This window comes from Dermochelys coriacea, chromosome 18 (assembly GCF_009764565.3).
Source record: "Dermochelys coriacea isolate rDerCor1 chromosome 18, rDerCor1.pri.v4, whole genome shotgun sequence".
Classification (NCBI taxonomy): domain Eukaryota; kingdom Metazoa; phylum Chordata; order Testudines; family Dermochelyidae; genus Dermochelys; species Dermochelys coriacea.
In genome coordinates this window covers 13552528-13573725 of record NC_050085.1, presented here as the reverse complement: position 1 = coordinate 13573725, position 21198 = coordinate 13552528, and the positions used below count along the sequence as shown (strand labels likewise).

The window sequence follows — 21198 nt, the reverse complement described above, 5'->3', positions numbered from 1 at the left end:
TCCCCCGCCACCCCAAACCAAAACAAAAGGTCTCTCACAAATGAGCTATTAGCTACTGATACTATGAAACAAAAGGCTGCTTGTCCCATCACATGAATAAAAATGAGCAAGGAGGGGGTTAGAGGATCCACCAAGCAATTCTTTACAACCTCTAGTGTAGGATACTCTACACTGCAGAAGGAAGTCAAGGCATTCTGACATAACAGCTGTACACAGTTACATTAATTAAAATAAAAAACTAGTCCACATAATATACAAGCTATTCATTGAACTTTAGTGAAAGTTGAAAGAACAGTATCTTTAAAGATGCATAATTTAAGAACAAGTTGACTAGTTATACTAAAGCCAACAGCATAAAGAAGATATGCAAGTATTTGAGAAATAGTCACAGCTATTAAAAGTAAAACAAAAAACACACTATCTACTATAAAAAACACACAAAGGAAGTGGGATAGATTACGTCAGCTCTTGCCTCAATTCATAAATCCTAACCACAAGACAAGAGAAATTCTAAACTGCCTTTCACTGGAAACTGCTTAAAGTGAATACATGCAGTTTAAGTCTTAAAATATGCTATTGAACAGCACTCGCTGATGCATCACTTTCAACCGCCACAGGGGGGAAAAAATGGTGTAATCCTAGTCAATTCTATCATGCAGCCAGATCAAATAACATTTCAAAAACTGGCTGCCAAGCACCCAGCCTGCCAGAGTACAATAAGCACTTGAGTGTGCTGGACTCAAAACCACCTTTCACTGCTCCCAGAGATCTTTATAACATAGAGTTTAAACACTACTAAATTACAGGGTTGGAAAAAAACAAAAAAGCTTTTAAATGTTGCTCCCACACAATTCTTCAACTTGCTGTAAAGCACCTAAAATGTCTGCCTTGTGCTATTTTACAAGGCAATATATCTATTCAAACATGTGATTGCCTTTAAGAACAAAAATCTGACAAAAATGCAGATTTGGCTGCCGGTCTGGAACTAATTGCCCACAGATCAATGGCTTTATATTGAAATAACGTTGCCCTGTCTGTAGGGTTTTAAATCCTATTTACTTTAATTTTGAGTTCCCAGAAGGAATCATTTGCTAGAATGTAGAATATTTAAATTTAGACTTCACGAATTAAGAGTCACGTTTCTGTTCTCAACTTTTACTTATTTTACAAGTCTTTTAAAAAATCTGACTAATTTTAAATGAAAAATTAGTCTCCTTGTCAACTGCCATTTTCGTTCATATACAATTAAAAAAGAATCCCATATGGCTGAAAGGAAGCCATCCAGTCACACAATACCCCATGCAGTGTAATGCCACATGTACTCAAGAAAGGCTTAAAAACGGATTGTAAAACAAAGTAGAGCTGGTTTCTCTCTCAAGAAACAGAAAGTGGTCAAGCAGGTCTCCCTGTCACTTCATCTAAGAACAGGGTTTGAGCAAACATTATAGAAGAACCTTACACCAATCACTGTACCAATTAAAATATAAAAGGCATTCCAAGACACTCATAGAATCATAGAATCATAGAATATCAGGGTTGGAAGGGACCCCAGAAGGTCATCTAGTCCAACCCCCTGCTCAAAGCAGGACCAAGTCCCAGTTAAATCATCCCAGCTAGGGCTTTGTCAAGCTCCTGCACCTTAGCAAGTGGAATGAAAGTGGATTTTCAACCAAGCAAGGAAACTTGATTCTTCACCTCACTTGCATAAAAATAATGTAGAATCAAAATGTTTGCTCTGCTTAGTTAACTTTGTTAGATTAAAAACATACAAAGCAAAACATTCACCTGAGAAAGGGGAACCTGTGGCCTTAAAGCACTCTGAACTTGCCTTCTGGGCCAATAAAAGCTATCACATCACATACTATGTTGATCCAACTTTCCTTGAAAAACTGGAATATCCGGGAGGGCAAAAATAAAGGAATAAAGTCACGCGTTTCTCTATCCAGGTGTTTTCTGTCCTACAGTGAGAGTGATTTATCATCATCATTATTCTATTTTAAGACTAGTAGAGTGACCATCTCAACATTCTCCTCAGAATATAACTTCATTTTGTGTAGTGCCTTTCATGTACTGTTAACTATAGTTACGGAATTAAGTAGTAAACAATCCAGTGTGTAAACCCACTCTCTGGACTCACACCCATAACATGACCTGCAGCAGATCTGACTTCCTTCAACTGTAGCCCACTTACAGGAGTCAAAAGCTGCAGCCCTAGCATCCAAGGACTTCAGCCAGGACAGGGTGCAAGGTTCCTGTCCATCTCAGCAATCACACACGACAGTCCCCCTTTCCCCCCTCCGCCCCCCTTTGCGCTGCACACTCACCCAGCCAGCCTCGGGCTTTAAGCTTTGCAGTTCCTGGAGGAGCCGGACAAACACAACTTGTCTGCAATCTTAGCAGCTGCTAAAGAATAACCCCTGCGGACTTTGTGTTTCTTCTCCGGAGCCTGCAGGACGGGGGCTGCTGCTGTGTCCAACAACATGCAGGACCATGCAAGGCCCATGGAGGAGAAGAGGAGGGAAGGAAGGCAGGTAGGAAAGGGGGGCGATAGGGAGGGAAAAGAGGAAGGCGGGGGGGGAAGGAGAAATGCACTTGGTGAACAAAAGGAGGCCCCCTCTTCTTTACTGCAGAGTAGCTGGGCCAGGCGGAGGAGAGAGCAGCATTGCCCGAGTTGGAGCCTGCCCGCCCTGGGTGCACAGCCAGAAGCCCCCTGGCTTGCTGCAGTTGGCTCCCCTCAGCACATGCCCACTGTACTGCTGCTCCCCCTCTCGCAGGTTCCGAGTCCTCAGCTGTTCGGCTGCAGACACTTCCACATGCCTCTGTGACCCCGTCTCTTTTCTTTCACCCAGACACCAGGAGGAGGAAAAAAAAAAGACAGAAGCACAGCCTCCAAAAGACAACAGGCGGTGGAGAGGAAAACCCGGAGCGGAGTCCAGGAGCAGCAGCTCTGGCCATACACAGGCACATAGGGAGCAGGCTCAGGCTGCCTCTGCTGCTTATCCCTCCAGTGCAAATTACACCACGATACAGGCTGAACACACACACATTCCAGTCCCAGGCAGTGTTTGAGGCTTGATGCCTAACCCTTCAATGCACAGACTCAGCTCTCAGTTCTGCCTTGGTGCCTGTTCTCTTCCTGACCACACTCTGCACCTGCCTCTCCCTCTCCCTCTCCCTCTCACTCACACACACGACTCAGTTCTCCTTGCTACTTATGCTGCTCTCCATACATCTTTGGCCATATACACGCTCACGCACGCACCTCCACTCTCCTTCTGGCTGATGCTGTTGCCTATCCTTTCCCTCCTCCCCACTCAGCCCAGCCGGAACCGAGCTGTGTGATTGATGGCAGCTCTTTAATAGCGTGGTCAGCTAGAAAATGCATCTGCAAGCAAGATATTAAAGAGGCAAAGCATCCCCGGGAGTGATCAGCGGCTCACATCCTAGAGCTGCAGCCAGGAATATTAATGAAACAAACCCCCTTACATCTACAAATGCAGATCAAAACACAGGGGGTGGGAAAAAATGCAGATAAAAAAAATAAAGGGGTGGAGGGAAGCACACACAGAGCATTTGTTCCAATGATGGGTAAGAGAGAGGCGCCTCTCTGGTGTCACATTAGAGACATTTCTATACATGGATTTTGTTGTAGTTTATTCAACCAGTAAGCCATTTTGTTAAAATCCTCTCCAACCCCCACTCCCCTTTTTTTTAATAAGAGACTAAAGCTACATCTGCTAAGCAAGGCACCTTTTAAATTTGATTTGATTGAAATTAATCTAATAATGAAGAAATAAATACACACTCTTACCATGGGGCTTTAAACAACGTGATACTTAGCTGCCAGCTTCAAGTATCGCCCATACTCCCGCTTAATGCAATAATAATAAAATCTTGCAGCTGCCTGAAATGACCAACTTCATTTTGGAGTACAGCCCTTTAGATCTCTAGTTCAGAATAAAATGTACACCTACCAAAAAGAAGTTATATATGCAGTCCATGAATGGTAGCAATACATAATATCTTTTCTGTCAAATAAATAAAAGGCTTAGTTTAGATAAAACATCATTACTGTAAAGCTAACTAAATGACTGACGCATACACCTCAGTACTGATTTACAACCCTCACACACCAAAAAAAAAAACAAAAAAAAAACACGTCAAACCAAAGCTCATGATTCCTTTTTTCTATATCAAGTCCCCATGAATGTCAAGTATTGTCCCCGGCCTTGTTTTTCCCCCAGATATTGTACATTATGTTCTGATTTGTATTTTTATGGTAGGCATTTATATGGTGTTCATCACTATAGTGTCCAAGTCTTTCTCAAGAGAAAGATGTACAACCTTATAATTTTAAATTCTGTCCTTGCTAGAAATAGCTGCCTAAACCACCAACACAGCTAATGTACAAATAGCGGATGAAGTATAACACCCTTGCCACCCTGAAAGGCTGCTGTGATCAATACAAATTGAAGGTGGTGTGTAGTGCAAGCTTGGCTCTGTTGCAAGATCCATTGTACATTAGCTTCTCAACAGGAGCCCATCCTAGGGGGAAATGTGCTGCTTGAAAATAAACTTCATAACCAAGTGGCTTTGTGATAGCTCAACACCTATCAGAGCTGAAATCAATCCACAAGTAGAAAGCAACCACACTGCATTTATTTTCACTTAAATTTTCTGATGAAGTATGGCCTCATACATGGCAAACCATGGAAAGTAGCTTATTTCTCTAGTGCCCACTTAAGAAAATGTTTGCTTTCAAATGACATCAAAAAGAGTTTTCTTGCAGTAAGCTAATGATAAGTTGCTTTTCTATGAAATATGTCCCAATTAGCTGGATTTTCAAAGGCACCTATGTGATTTAGGTGCAGGAGTCCGGATCACTTAGGCATCTTTGAAAATCCTTTCAGGCATTTTGGATTCAGTTTTCATGAAAGATGCCAAACAAAACAGAAACAACATGGTAAAGTGAGAGGAGCAAAATAGGACAATTGGGTTGTATTCCTGACTCAGCCACTGACTTACTGTGGGATCTTGGAACCAAGTCTTAACCTCACCGTGCCACGGTTACCCCATCTATAAAATGGGTCTAGTAATTTCCATTTGTACATCAGAGATCTTTGGATGACAGGAATTAACTACATTCAAAGTATTAATAAGTTTCAAAAACTAACTGACCAATGCTCATAACATCCCTGTGAGCTAGGAAAGCATTATCTCAATTTTACAGATGAACAAATAAAACTGGATCATGTACAGTGATCAGAGCACTTACCTTCATGGCAATTCTGTTTCATTTGTGAAAAACTGATCTGAGAACTAAACTTATAACAACCCAAGCACTATTTTGTCGTAGGTGCTCTCTCTCCTTCATATTCCCCCAAACCCACTCTCTACTAGAGGCCAAAGGCATTTATTTAATCTAGTTCTCTCAGGAGCACAATATATTAAACCAGTCAAGAGATTGCTTTTCAAACTACAGTGTAAAAATTCAAGGCAGGAGATCTGCAAATGAGAAACAGGGATTTTAAAAGAACATACACAAGAACAGCTCACTGTAATCTTTTTTTTAAAACATCACTCATACATTAGACAAAAATCACTAGAAAATATCCTGTGGGCAACAATCCTGCATTAGCCAGGAGGAGATGAACTAGATGACCGAATAGATCTTTTCAGTCTGTAGTTTCTATGATTCACACAATAGATCATTTTCCATTTGCTGTCTTTGGTCCAGTCTGCATAATTTCCCAGTGTTGTGCAAAAGGAAGACAACTCCAATCCAAGCAAAATCCAGCCCGGATTTCACAAGAGTCTCCATTTATCAAAACAACCCTGTCATGTTGAGTACCATTAACAGATAATGAAAGGAGACAACGGATGCAGTTACAAGCAAAGCACTCCGTTCTACAGTTCTACAGGCCTAAGCACGCAGCCAAGTGAGCCGACATCTGACTTTATTATAAGTATTATAATTAAATAGAATACCTAGTTTAAGTAACATTACGGTTGTGACACAAGCCAACAAAAGCTAGGAGATTCAAAGATAGGGCTTTGACACCCTGTCATTAACTCCTGCTATCGTATAAGTGTTGTTTTCTGTGCGTCTCTCACACACTACTTGAGTTAACTGGAAAGTCAGCCTTAACTTCCAGTTTCCCAACTTTTGCTGGTTTCTGTGGCCACTAACATTGTATACTCCATCTATGTGCTTCAGCTTCTGAAAGATCAAGCACTTAACTGGGCAGAGTGACAAAGTGTATTTTTAAAGGGCTATAAAGGTGCTGCTTTCTAGACATACTTCATAGGACACAAATAATTCATAACCTCTTGTGAGAGTTTTACAAAATTTGAAAAACATGAAATACAGATATACCCCACGGCCACAAGATCTAATAATTTTATTAAGATAATGCTGAAGCAAAAAGAAAACGGTACAGATTTTGGCATAGAAGTTTCTGGTTATCAGGGAATAAGGTACAGATTACCAAGGGGTGCGAAATTCGATTTAGGAGCGGGTGGAGTAAGGAATACATAATCTGCAATCTCCCCGATTGGGGGTAAAAGTTTAACGGGTCAAAGTACAGACATTGAGCTATGGGGGTATGTTGTCCATATAATGGCTATATTCAGGTGTGGAGTATAATGAGCAGATACGATGAGGAGGATGGATCTACCGTCATTTGGTGGGATTTAATGTTCAGTGAGTTTATGGTTCCAGTTCATATGGTCCAATGGAAAGAGTCTCTCAGTCCCTTTCCCATAGTTGATGCACGATGTCGTATCGGCTTACATCTCCTGGTACTGTCGGTGGCCAGTGATGTGTTCGATGTAGATGTCCCTGGACTATCGGATGGTGTCCGAGATCATGAGGCGCCGCATGAGCCATGCATAGCGTCGACCGATCCCACAGGTCCGCAGCACATGCTCGTTGCAGGGGGTCCCAAGCGCCCAGGGCTCCAACGATCAGGGCATCCATCTGCACCTCATAGCCTTTCGCTCTCAAGGCGTCGGCCAGGTGGGTGTACTTTCAAACTGCTTTCAAAATTCCTTCTGAGAGATTTAGCCATCATCAGGTATGCATAAATATTTCACCCACCCATCAGGCAAACTGCTCCAAAGAAGCTATTTAAAACCTACCCGAAAAATATATACTTTGTCAGGCAAACTAATCGTGAAAATACTTGATTTGATCATGTAGATCACGCAAGAAAATTTTAATAAAGCATTTTTAATCATCAAAAACTAAAAGGTTCACCATATAACATTTAAAAGCACTCTATACCTACACAGTCCAGTTTTTGCTTTTAAAAACAGGTTTCACACACTGTCTGGTTAGTGTGAACTGTGCCAAGCAAAGTGTGTTAAGCCCATTTTCAAGAATAACTTGATCTTGACTGTCTTCTTAAAGAAGGTTTAACGTTCTTTTGCCTGGTTCTCACAAAAACTTATGCTCAAATTTGTTAGTCTCTAAGGTGCCACAAGTCCTCCTTTTCTTTTTGCGGATACAGACTAACGCGGCTGCTACTCTGAAACCAAGCATACCACAGTAAATCCATGTTAAGCTGAACCTATTTTTGAAAATGGATTTAACTAATGTGGCTTTTGCGGGACTTTATCTACACCAGGCTCTCTTGCCAGGGTTTTTCCATTGTTCACACCACTGCTGGTACTGCCCCAGTATTGTTGCAGGTCATTCCCCCCCACACACTTTTTTTTGGCCAAAATTCTTACCTGTACTATTACTTGGTTCACCCCCAATGGTAGGAACAACAATTAGAAATTTATGGTTAAAAATAAGCCCAATATACAGCTAGCCTAAGGCTGAAAAATTACAAGACAAAAGCTACTCATTACAGCAGTTAACTGCAGACTTTTATGACCTCATCCAGATATGTAAATAGATTGGCTACTAGTGCCAACAGATCCAAACCATAGGAAGTGCATTAGGCACCTCACTACATCAGCATGCATTTTGCAATGGGTGTTGAAAAGTCTGGCACTGTTTACTGTAGGAAGCAAACTCTTTTCAACCCTGTTTTTGTGAGCCAGAAGTGACCTACGTTCTTCACCAGTGTTAATAATGGATCTTAGTATAAAGAGATGAGGGTAGACAGTTTCACAGGTCTTGTTAAGAGCTAAGTATTGCTGTCTACATACTGAGCGAGTTTAGAGAATTTGAAGTGCCAGAAGCTACCACAATCTTGTCTACACTAGCAATGCTGCCAGTGGAGCTGCGCCAGTGGTGATAAAAAGGACCGGGGGGGGAGAGAATCCCAGGGGATCCCCTAGTGTAGACTCAGCCACAACATGCTGTGAACATATATCATCTTGTTTACACTATAAAACAATATATCTATGGGGAATCTACTTGCAACAGTATCGTCAGCCTAACAAAGTTTCAGCTGTGGTCTCTCCTAGGCCATAGCACAATTGGGGAGTTGCTAAAACATGATCAGAGTCCCATCTCTGGTACAAGATGGAAGGGTGTTTTGGCTAGATCTCTAACAGGACTCCTTGTATGGCAGAGGCAGTTCCTAAACCAGCACACTAAAATACTTGTTTGTTTGTTTTTTTTAAATGTAGTGCAGAGCAGACAATTTTTAGATAAGCCATTTTTCTACCTCCCTAGAATTCCCAGACAGCACCTGTGTTCATTATGGATTATGAACCTCCACAATTTCATTTTTTAAAAAGCTCTATTATGTGGGGAAGAGACCACCTGTTAAACCACTCACTATCTTGCATTCCTACAGTTTAAAAATAACGGAAGTTTTTTAAAATTTCAGCTTTTGAATAGGGAAAAAATCTCTCTCACTTTGGATTTATACCTTTGAACATCCAGTACAAAAACCCTGAAAGTAACCATTAATTCTGACACCACTTTGATACCCTGAGAAAGGCGGCCTTACCAGACCAGTAGAAATCCCAGAACCTCTAGTGAATCCTAACCTCATTTTCCGCCAATTAGACTTTTCTGTTCCTCAACATTCCAAGCACTCATCTTGCCATAACTGTCACCTGCTGTTGGAAAATGAAATGTGTGGAGTGTTCAGAATGTGATTTTACATCATCTCCTAACTCAGAGGACAGAAAGACAGACGAAAAACGCAACTTAAAACATTTTGCCATAGCGATCATGGATCAGTATTTACCTGTCAGCTAACAGGCAAAGTGCTATTACCTTTGGCTTAAGGACCTGTGAGAAGTATCGAAACAAATACCAATGTACAAAGAACACTGAGGGCAGTCTGGTACATGAATTCCATCAGAGTGCCTTAGAAATCTCCATAGGAAGGAGGAGAAGACAAAGTTCTTTCACCAAAGAGCTTATGGATACTGACAAGGTATCTTACATACTACAGGTTGAACCTCTCTAGTCCAGCACCCTAAGGACCAGGGCCGAACCAGAGAATTTGCCAAACCACAGGAGGTCAATGCAGAGTGCCAGCAGGTCTCCAAAGGCACGGGAAGTAGGGATGCCGGGCATGTTACAGTACCCCAAGGCTTTGTGCCCAGCCGCAGGCCCCTGGCCCGGGGTCCCAGCCACCGGCCCCAGGTTCTCCCCCTCCCTCTTGGAGCTTGAACGTTGCGAATCAGCTGTTTGCAGCGCTCCAGAAGTGCTGGGAGGGAGGAGGAGTTGGTAAGCATGGGGCCACCAGTGTGCAAGAGGCATGGGGAGAGGGACGGGAGGAGGGAGCTTGGTGCCTGTGGATGCTCCACACCCACTAATTTTTCCCCATAGGTGCTCCAGCCCCAGAGCATCCCCAGAGTCGGTGCCTATGCTGTACCACTTAGGTTGCCAGACCAAGGAGTGCCAGATGAGAGAGGTTCAACCTGTACCCAGTTTTAAGACTTAATTCAGAGCAAAAGACCTCTCTATTAAGGTACATAAGAATGAATTAAACGAAGTATTTCCATAATTGTTGTCCGCCTTTATTGAATACTAATTTTTGGTTACTGGGATAACAGTCCATCTTGTCCACCTTTTGAGGTCCTTCCCCGGACATTCTCACACCTATGGTTAAAAGAACTCTCGCACAATTCTAAGCAGTTGTCTGAATTCAAAATACACTATGCCCTTAAAGTATGGTAACTAATCCAGTTTCAAAGTTATGGAAGTGTTGACCAGAATACTATCACTTAAGATTGTAATCTTCTACTTTCTGGGATTTATAACTATACTACAGAGTTTGAAGACTTAAACTTTACAAAGATGCTCTCAGCTGCAACTAGCTTTTTTTAAAAACCCAAATCTGAAAGAAAAATAGTCCATATAAGCAGCTATTTACCCAAAGAAAAGTAGCTAACTAGCATGCTGAGTAACCAGCTTTCAGGTACACCCATCCATGAACAAAAAGCACTGTTACAGTATACCATATTGACAAGAGACTCCAGGAAGTACACATCAACATAAAGCTACCACATGAGTTATCTTCAAGTCTCATGCCTCATCTAAACTAAGATTTAAAATGGAGTGAAGCTAGAACATGTCTACACTATACTTTTCAGTTAAAGCCTAATAGGTTCCCTATTATGCTTTAACTCAAGCAGGTTTGCACACATCAGCATGACATGTCCACAGCAGATTCAAAAGTGTTAGTTGCAGCATGTTAGCCAACATATTGTAACATACCTTTTCTTCTAGTCTAGACAGGTCCTAGAGCCAGTTTCACAAACCAAGTACACTGAAGTATTTCAACAGTATCACACAGCAGTTCAGAGTACTGGGGAAAAGTTATTCCCCATCATCTGAGCTTTTTCCTATGAAATAGGACTAGCAGCTCTCTTAAATGATCCTAGAGAAATGTGCAAGGATACTAAGAACCCAGTCTTTCTCTAATAAACAATTTTTATGTTTAAAAAGGGGGGACGGGGGAGGCACCTGAATCATTTACAATACATCCTAGAATATTATTTCTTCTACAAACTTCTCTACGTGGTCAAGAGTCAAGCCATGACCCTCCAAAGTGCAGTGCTCTCTCCATAGTAATATTTGAGGTATGCAGCTCTTCCAGCAATCTAAAGCTTGAAATAAACCCTTCAAGGTGCCTTAATAAATCCTAGTAAGAGGGAGCACACTTTAAAATACATTTTCCACTTACAGTGCAAAATTCACTGGAGATCAGGTTGGATATATGTTCCAAGACAATTGCACTTTGAAAGGACAAAACAGTTAGGAAGAGAGATCTCTCACTCAGTGAGGAGTTGTGGCTAAAATGACAAAAAGGGTCATATGAATGAATGAGCTGAGGAACTCAGGGACTTGGCAGGATGTTTAAGATGAGGTCCCTTATGTACTTAGGTATCTGCTAAATGTAATAAATTCAGTTGGGGGAATCTGACCAAGCTGCTAGAAAGCAAGTGGTGAGAAAGACAACTTGAAACCCCAGCTGGAACTTTCACAGCAAGAAATCAAAACAAACTAGGCTAGATAGATAGATATTTCAGCAAATAAGATCACGTTTGCAAATCAAATAAATTAACTTACACACTATTTCTCCCTCAGGTTTGTTTCCCCTGTTACTTAGCAGCAAATATAGAAGTTAAACAGTCTTTTTCTGAAAATGCCTGCCCTGGGAAACTCCAAAGCAAGAAAGGGCACACTGTAAACACAAAACATGAAAACAAAAACTAAGAGCTTCTGAGTCTGTGGTACGGATAAAGCAAGACACCAACCTGTTGAGTAACTTTTTGCACTAAACTACAGCTTCTCTTGAACAAAAGTACTTTTTATTTTAGAAGATGCCATTTTAAAAATGAGAGACAGAGACAGCTGGACAGACAGTTTTCAAGACAAAATGAAAAAAAGTGTAAAGGAATGTTTTACCTAAATAACGTATATTAGCTTTTAATCAAAGGATGAGCAACGTTACGGAGTCAGCACTAACTTAGCTTTAGTTTGTGGGGTTTTTTTGTTTTTATTTTTTTTTTTAAAGTAAAAAGAAAACATTTGGAAGTATGAACTTCTGATTAAAATAGAAGCAGGAAGGGGAGGAGTGAGGCTAATGTATTTCTTTCAACTTTTTTATCAATGCAATTTTAAACAAACAATGAAAGCTACCCTGATCTCTCCTCAAGATTTTAGATATAAAGGAACTTTGCAAATGGAAAATATGATACCTCTATCAACAGCCTGCGGTATGTTTAAACTATTATAATGTAAAGCATGCTCATTCTCACAAGCTAAAGGAAATGACTGCCAAATGCTTCCTTTACAATCTCTCCAGAATAGGGCAGATCCTTTACTGGGGAATTTTCCTGACATACCGAATGTAGCAGACACTAAACAAACAGATATATGCAAAAACCTGCTGGGATTTATTAAAGGCACTGAAAAGATCAGAAATGTGACTAGACCACTCAACATCTTTAGTTCATCAATCACTTTTACATTCAAGGATTTCAGAAAATTCAATAGACTTTTTAAAAATGACAATAGCCACAGGATGTGACCATAGCTATATTAATCTTTCCCTCAGGAGGGTCAGATAAGCTTTAAAAACAGGAAGTCTGTACTATAATGCTGAAAATATTTTAACAGTTTGGAGCCACATGCCTATAGTTCAGTTGTGGATTCATGTGCAAAGGGGACTAGCCAGTAAAGAAGGTGCAGCACACACATGGAAGTCATGATCTTCAGAAATAAAACCAAAGGGGGAAAAAAACCTCTGAATTTCAGTCTAGAAAGAGGATACCTAGGAATAGAACTAATCTAGTTTTTATTTTTAACAGGGATCTGAGAGGAGAGGAGAGGCAGGGGAAACTGGGTGTTCCTCCTCCACCACCCCCACTCATTTATAATAGCTAACTAAAAAACCATGGCAACAGACAGACAGTCTCAACTTCATAGCAACAATTACTATTTGTCAAGAATTGATACTTCCCAATTTGTAGATGCTTCCATTGATTAATAGATGTCTTTTTGAGACACTATACTAATATGAATCATTGCAACCAAATGTTAGACATGCATCATCTTACCTCCAGGCTGATACTATGTTGACAATCCTAAAAAATCAGATTAACAACCAGGCCTTTTATCCGAAGGCTCCCTTTCTAGTTTAAAAAGCACGGAAAAAAAGGTAATTTAAAAACTACACTGCTCTGAGAGCAACATGGACCTTAACTCACATAGAATTATCCAATCAAGTTTGTTGAAGTCAAACCTATTTTTATTTATTTCAAACACATTAGGAAGCATTCTTAAATGCAAATACCGCATACACAAAATTAGGGTCTCTTCCACATAGCTAGGTTTTAAGCCATATACTTGAGTCTTAAAACTAACTATAGGAAAAATGACAGGTTTCAGAGTAGCAGCCGTGTTAGTCTGTATTCGCAAAAAGAAAAGGAGTACTTGTGGCACCTTAGAGACTAACAAATTTATTAGAGCATAAGCTTTCGCATCCGATGAAGTGAGCTGTAGCTCACGAAAGCTTATGCTCTAATAAATTTGTTAGTCTCTAAGGTGCCACAAGTACTCCTTTTCTTTTTATAGGAAAAATGTTATTTCCTTCATAGATGTATCAATAACCAGGCCTATTATACAATAGTGGAGCAGTCATCAGTTTAATCACCAAACACACACACACCTTCAAAATTACATGCACAAGATATTATTGATAATTTGCATGGATCTCTAGAGGTACCAATTAATAAACTGTGGTTGGTACTAGAGAGACTCAAATATTAAGGGTTTTGATTTGTTTGTATTGCTTAATGTACAGAAATGCTGCCATAAGAAGGTTAACTTTGTTTCTGTGACAGGACAGAATGCATCTATATGTATTTATATTCTCAGTAGATTTTTATACAATAGGTAGCTATAAGAGTGAAAAACAAAATAAGACCATTTACCCGGCCACAATCCTTTACTGTATTCTGTGAGTCAGAAATAGTATGACCATCTTTGAAATTTCAAAGTAAAATCACACTGGTCTGGACTAACTTGGTTTCACTCCATCTCTTGAGTAATGCAGTTGGCACAAATTGTGTAAATAAATCTAATGTTTTTAGGAAGGATGTGCAATTTTTTCCTTCTGGCATGTCAAAATGAGAATCTGGCACCAAAGGAGTCCCTGATTCTCAGTTTAGTTGTCTCTTGTTGTAAGGGAAGGGAAACACTACAACCATCAACTGTAGAAGGAAACATTGCATATCAGGTTTTTAGTATTTGTTTAATCCCCATCAGATCTGGCCAAGTTATTTCCAACACAGCACTGTACTCAAAATGAATTAACAGTTGAAGAAATGCTCCTCTCCAATTTTTAAACTTGCACACACATTCTTAAAATTCATAACCTCACTGGGAAAATCCTGTGGATCATACAAATAGATATCTTTTAAACAAACCCAGCATTTTGTTTAAAAAAAAAAATCACACAATGCCTGTTTTTAGTATGTTCTAAAGACATCTTCCCTGATGAAAGCAACTGATTACAGAAGGTGTACAGTAAAGCACAAACTAAAACACGTGACTCTGAAAGGAACCTTACCCAACAACAAACATCCACTTAAGAAAACATTTAAGAATTCTACATGAAATTGTGAGACAAGCAAGACACATTCATGGACAAAGGGAACACAGGTCATAGGGATTGTGACAGTTTTCACTCACTGTTAAAGCAGGTTCCTGGCATAGAAATAAATAAATCACATAGCATTTTAGAACTGCTAGAATGGCAGAAATGAATGAGGTACACTGTCTTAACCAACAAGGCAGCTTACCAGTAACCATTATCAGTTAGCTCTTCCCAAATATGGTCAAGTTGTAATACGCCACCTACTGCCAGACTCTTAAACGCCATCTTAAAATTACAATAGAACAGTGGCTCTCAACTTTCCAGACTACTATACCCCTTTAAGGAGTCTGATGTGTCTTATGTACCCCAAGTTTCACCTCACTTAAAAACTACTTGCTTACAAAATCAAATATAAAAGTGTCACAGCACACTATCACTGAAAAATTGCTTACTTTTTCATGTTTACTATATAATTATAAAATAAACCAATTGAAATATAAATATTATACTTACATTTCAGTGTACAGTATATAAAGCAGTATAAACAAGTCATTGAATGTCTCTAGTATGTACTGACTTCATTAGTGTTTTTATATAGCTGCTTGTAAAACTAGGCAAATATCTAGATGAGTTGCTGTACCCCCTGAAAGACCTCTACATACCCCCAGGGGTACATATACTCCTGGTTGAGAACTGCTGCTGAAACACTGCAAATTCAGGAGAGCCATAGAAACCAGAAGTTATGCAGAAACCCAAATTAGTGGTTTGATGGGAAGTTTTTACTCTAGAATTCTGACAAAAACCCCATCTGAAAGCTCAAAGCTGGTAAAAACAAAACCCAACCCACATATAAGCAAGAACACAAGAAGATTCTCTTCCTACCGATTACAGCAGTTGAAATATTTCATTCTATCCTTACACACACACACACACACTCTACTCAGAACATGGACCTATGAGGAATAAAACCGGAAGATACATTATCTGCCTGTGTGTGAGAGAGAATGCTTACTAGCAATTATAAGTAAAACTTCAAGGTATTCATTAGGTTGTGTAAAAGTTGCATTTTTCAGTAACATCTAAACACAACGCCTAGCCCTTGATTAGCGTATTGACATACAAAGCATTGAATTTTAATGCTGGTGTTTTGTCAATAAAAAGTATTCATGTACACTTCACAAGTTCATTAATAATCCATTAAGAAGACCTAAATTAAAGCTTGGCAAGCAGCTTCATCATGAAACAAAATCTGCTTCTTCTGGTTTGTAAGAACAATGTGCCAAGTGTGACACATTAAGATGTGAAAACACATTTTAAAGGTTACGCTTTGAAACTATTTCAACATCTCTAATAAAGGTATCATTAAGCTGTTGCAGAACAAACACTAGGGTACTTATTTCATTTCATTTTTAACCTGCAGTCTGCCAAGTTTCAGAAGGGTAATTTTAGACAGACCACAGAGTGTTAGTACAGTAAACCCTGAAAGGATATAAACATATATATGCATGCAATCATACAGACAGTGAGAAGGACCCCCATTTTTTTCCAGCATAAAAAGCAAGTGCCACAATTTCAAATCTTTCACGTAAGAAGTGCTATTGTGCTTCTTGCACTGTGTTTAGTTTCCCTGGGAATGTTGACATGTGTACTGCAAGTAGTGATTGAAGAGTCAATTAAGTGGGGGGGGATGCTTATAACAAAATTTTAAACTAAAAATAATCCATTTACAGGCAAAGGCAACACTTGAAAGCTAGCTAAACTATAATCAAAGTCTGTATTTCCAGCTTTGATAGTAAACACAGTTGTTAAGAGTGGTTAAGACATGAAACCGTAAGTATGCAATTTCAAGAAAGGAACATCTGTTTTACCAACCATACCATTCTAGTCTCCCTCTCACTCATTCTGAAGTTCTGGTAAGTGCACTCTGGACACTAGTCCTCTATCCTGACTTACAAGATTACCAACCCAAAAAAATGGCAGACTCTCCCAGCCCCTAAATGAAAAAGGAACTTATGAATTTTTCCAAGCGAGTAGGCAGCTAATCACAAACTCAAAATGACACCCTGCTTCTGTTGCCCCATTCTCTTCAACCGCAGATGAACACATCTACCGCATTTGCTCATTTGCACAATGCAAAACAGAAATGGCAGAGCTGCAGCAATCACAGAAAACAAGAGAACTGTTTTAAATTTTAATGAAAAAGTTAAATTATGCATGTTACAAGCCAGTGATCTTGGTCCTCACCAGGGCACAAATCAGGTTGGGGGGGGGGGGGGGATGGACCGACGCAATTCCTGAGTTAACACAACAAAAGTGTTCTTTTCAAAGGCAAATATTTTCTTAATCAACAAATATGATTCACCCTCAGTTTAGAAAAGGAGCAGATGCTGTCTGACATTCTTTACTTGGGCTGGTACTTTACCCAAAACTCCAATTTCCAAATTGGGATAAAGCAGAACCCTACAAGCCTAAAAGAACAGCAAACCATTAACCTACTCATGACAGGTCACCAACAGCCCCAGTTCCGTGAGATAGCAGGTACTCTCAGCTTTTACTAACATGAATAGGTGCTGAGAATGATCAGCACCTTGGCAGCACCAGGGCCCCAAAACAGAAGGTAGGGAAAACAAGAATCCTTTGGTAATAAGAAATCATTTTGTACCGTTCCCCTCCCCACACTTTCCCCATTATGGAAAATACAATAGAGTCCCAGAATTGCTAAATCATGTCTAAGTATTCTGGCTCTCAAGGGCTATTGTGATCAATCATTAATTGAATAATTTTATTCCCATTGTATAGTTTCAAGGTATCAGTTAAAGAGCCATGGGGCCTAAGGTCTGTTGAAAATAAAGCTAATATTACATTCTAATCCCAGCTGATGTACTTAGCAAAGCTCAGGATGTAAAAGGATCCAAGTCTCAGTTCATAAGATTTGCACATAAAAAGGCAAATTATTACTTTTTCCTGCCAAGCTTGAGTTTGAATCAGTTGTACACTGAATGACTGTCACTTTACAGTCTGCGATACCATCTTCTCCTTCACAGTTTACTCAGAAGCTTCAGAAATCCTCATGAAAACCACATCTTACATTTCACCAGGTGGTCCCATGAAGTCACATCCTTAAGTTAAGAAAAACTAACGCGGTAGGAGAGGGAGAGGGAGGGGGCAGATTGTATAGACTTGTTTACCTGACTCATCACTAATTGTTGCAGCCTGCACAAAGAGGGTTAATTTTGCATTGATATATTCACGAAGAGGAAGTTGTGCGAGTGCAGTAAAACCAGCCCTTTTTTAAAAAAGAGATGAACTAGGAATAACCATCATCTACAACTTCCTGGTTGGTTTGTCTTCTTTGTTTATTGCATATTAATATAGTAGAACCCCTATCATGCACAAGCACCAAGCAATCTAAGAAACCCCTAAGTATAATGAAAATAGCAAGACAGACAAATACAGCAGACTCTAGCAGTTCTATGAGCTTTAAGTATCTTACATCCAGATCCACGTTTACAGAAACTAGAAGTCAGCCCATTCCCTAACGCCTTTGCAACGGTTTAGTCACCACTGAATCTCCACTTGGGGTTCACAAACTTCCGGTAGCTCCTTTAAATTTGGAAGAGAAAGGCAGCTTGAGCCTTAAGTTTACCATTTTACAATTGCTGCAACCTACCCCCCTCTCCCTTCCACTTAGATTCTATCAATCTAAACTCTGTGGAGCCTGAGAAGGGACCTCCTGTATATTGCAGCTCCTTATGTTTTGCTCAGTTACCCCTCTACTGAGTCCAATACCTTATGTCTGGACAAAGCCCATCTTCTAGAAAGGCATCCAGTCTTGGAGACAGCAACAGATGGAGAATCCACCACTTCCCTCAGTAGTTTGTTCCAATGCTTAAAACACCATGTTCAAAATGTATATCCTATTTCCTATTTGAATTTGTCTGACTTGACCTTCCAGCCATTTGTTCTTTGTTATGCCTTTCTCCACTAGGGTGAAGAGCCCTTTAGTACTCAGTCATGCTCAGCTCCTATTAGGATTTTTCATTTTTCTTATTTCAGAGAAGGTAGGCACTTCCACACCCCTCATCAGGTTAGCCTAGCTTTCAGGTAAATTATGCATATCAGAAACCTCTCTACCTTCCCTATTTAGCCTAAAATACTCCATCTCTCTAGATCAGCAGTTCTCAAACCATTTTAATTTTAACACCAAGGTTGCCTTAGATTTGCTGGGGCCCAGGGCCAAAGCCCGAGCCTTGCCGACTGGGGGCGAAGTCCAAGGGCTTCAGCCCTGGGTGGTAGGGCCCAGGTTACAGACCCCCTGCCTCAGGCTAAAGCCCTTGGGCTTCGGCTTTGGCCCCCCACATCCAGGGCGGTGGGGCTCGGGCTTTGCCCCCACACCCCACCCAGGGAAGTGGGATTAGGGCAGGCTCAGGCTTCGGTCCCCCTCCCCTCCCCGAGGCCATGTAGTAATTTTTGTTGTCAGAAGGGGGTCGCAGCGCAATTAAGTTTGAGATCCCCTGCTCTAGATCCATACAGAATATGGGAACTGCCATACTGGGTTAGACTAATGGTCTAGCTAGTCCAGTACCTGTCTTTGGCAGTGGTCAGTACCAGATGCAAGAAATCACCATGGCAGACAATTATGGAGTAACTGCCGATACACATATCCTCCCAAAGTCCATAAATTAGTGATTGCCCTACACCCTTAAGTAGGTGGTGTATGTATGTATATGCATTTACTCAAGCGCACACGTGCGCACACCACCTACTTAATGGCAAAGGTCAATCATTAGTTATACATATACATTATAGGATTCTACTGAACTCTCAGCCTTAATTATATATAGTGGCAGAGAGTTCTAGAGGTTAGCTGTGTTTTATGTTGAGCAGGATTCTATCAATTTTTAATGTATTGTCTTTCAGTTTAATTTAACGTCTCCTTGCTTTGGCATCATGTGGACAGGCTCATCTATTTACATTCTTTATATTATTTAATATACCTGAAAATGTGAGAACATAAAATAAGGGAGTGAGAGAAATCTACTATGAACTTACTTTGCAATCTGTGTGATGAGATGCTCCTACAAAAAAAAGGCAGTAACAAAATGAATTCTATAGCTCAATACAGAAACCATCAACATATGTTCACGTCATCCTTATCTTTCTGGTCATCCTTCCTCCAGAAATATTTTTTAGTCTTTGGTACATTTTGCTCTTTATTCCAACTGAAGGAGTTATTTCCAAGTCCTAAAAAGGCTCCTTTAAGTAATTCACCATGTTTGCAGTGTCTTCCACTGGTAGCAACCGCAGCTGAAGTCAAAGCAAGTACTCATGTTTCCAGATAACAACTCTGCCATTTCAGATCTACTTAATGCATGCTGCCATTCCATAACCCAATACGGAAACTCAAATACAGCCCCAGAATAATAAATGGTGATACTGTGTAAGCTAATTTTTCTACCTAGCTTATTCTTTGACAGATCTGAAATTCTGAGAGTTAGTCTGCAAAAACGCATCATAGTTCATGTCAAGACCCCACAATAAATGCATGTGAAGTTACAGAGTTTGAAACAAACCTAATTTTTAAAAGAATCAGATAGTGGGAAATAAGCCAGGCAAGCTAGTCCAGCAATTAACTTCTTCCTTGTTATAAATACAGAAAATTGTGTTAAAAAGGAAGAAGTGCTGTATAGTTACAGCACCCAGGAGATGATAAAAGCATTAATAATGTATCCCTTTCACGACCCAAACTAACAATCATCTATATAACAGATGTATTTTAGTGCTTCGTATCTGCTCTCGCAACTCACTCGAACAAAAATAAGGGTGCCCCTCCCTGCTTAACAGGAGTGAGATAATGCACTCATCTCTCATTTCTGGAGACCCAGGCTCAAATCCTATTTGGTGACAAGTGGCCAATCAGTGTGGTGATCTGTTTTTATCACTGATGAATAATCATCCACATCTGAAAATTGTCTCCATCTGTTATGATGGCAGCTTCCCTTCAGAGAAACCCCACACTGGAGAAAAAGACGATGCTGGTTAAGATCAGATTTCCTTACCTTTAAAAACAACCTTATATTACTAAGAAAAAAGCAATTGTTTTTAATATCTTCTATCAATTTTACAGAAATTATTTTAATGTTTTCTCAATTTTGTGAATGAAAACAAAATCGGTCAGTTTCTAGTACATTTCACTTTCAGGTTCTCATGTATTAACACAATGCCACAATGTTTCAGTTGTAAACACTTCAGAGGAATTTTTAGTGTTTCCATCAAAATTTTATTTTTAATTTCATGGAAATATTTCTATTGATCTGTTTCATATTTTGTGAGGGGGTTTTTTTAGGAGCATCAAAATTTCAATTTTAGGCCCAATTTGATCAGGGATCAGTCACTGGCAGTGTTATACAGAGCCACACACTTACCATTTTATCATACTATTCAGCTCATGTTATCTGGTCTCTCTGTACGAGTGCCAATAATCTATACACAACAAATATATATTTTTAAAAGAATGAGACTCCAAACTGACAAATGGGATAAAAAAGGAGGTTGGCAGCCCCAATTCAATCAGCCCTCAGGTTAGAGCACGGCATGAACAAAGTGTCTTTCACAGTCTCAAAGCGCACCCACTACAAAGAAAACAGTAACTAGTTTGCATGTTTGTCATTTG

The 21198-nt window shown here is 39.9% G+C and overlaps 1 protein-coding gene across 6 annotated transcripts in view; it reads right to left on the bottom strand.

Moving 5' to 3' along the window:
• RERE (arginine-glutamic acid dipeptide repeats) overlaps positions 1-21198 on the bottom strand; it is a 417871-nt gene that overhangs the window by 332521 nt on the left and 64152 nt on the right. For 4 of the 6 annotated variants that reach the window (XM_038376446.2, XM_038376448.2, XM_038376449.2 and 1 more), the window contains exon 1: positions 2325-2846. The exons of the other annotated variants lie outside the window; for them this stretch is intronic. The gene's annotated coding sequence lies outside the window, so the exon portion shown is untranslated. Of the gene's footprint in view, positions 1-2324; positions 2847-21198 lie in introns of those variants that run through there. 6 annotated transcript variants of the gene reach the window in all.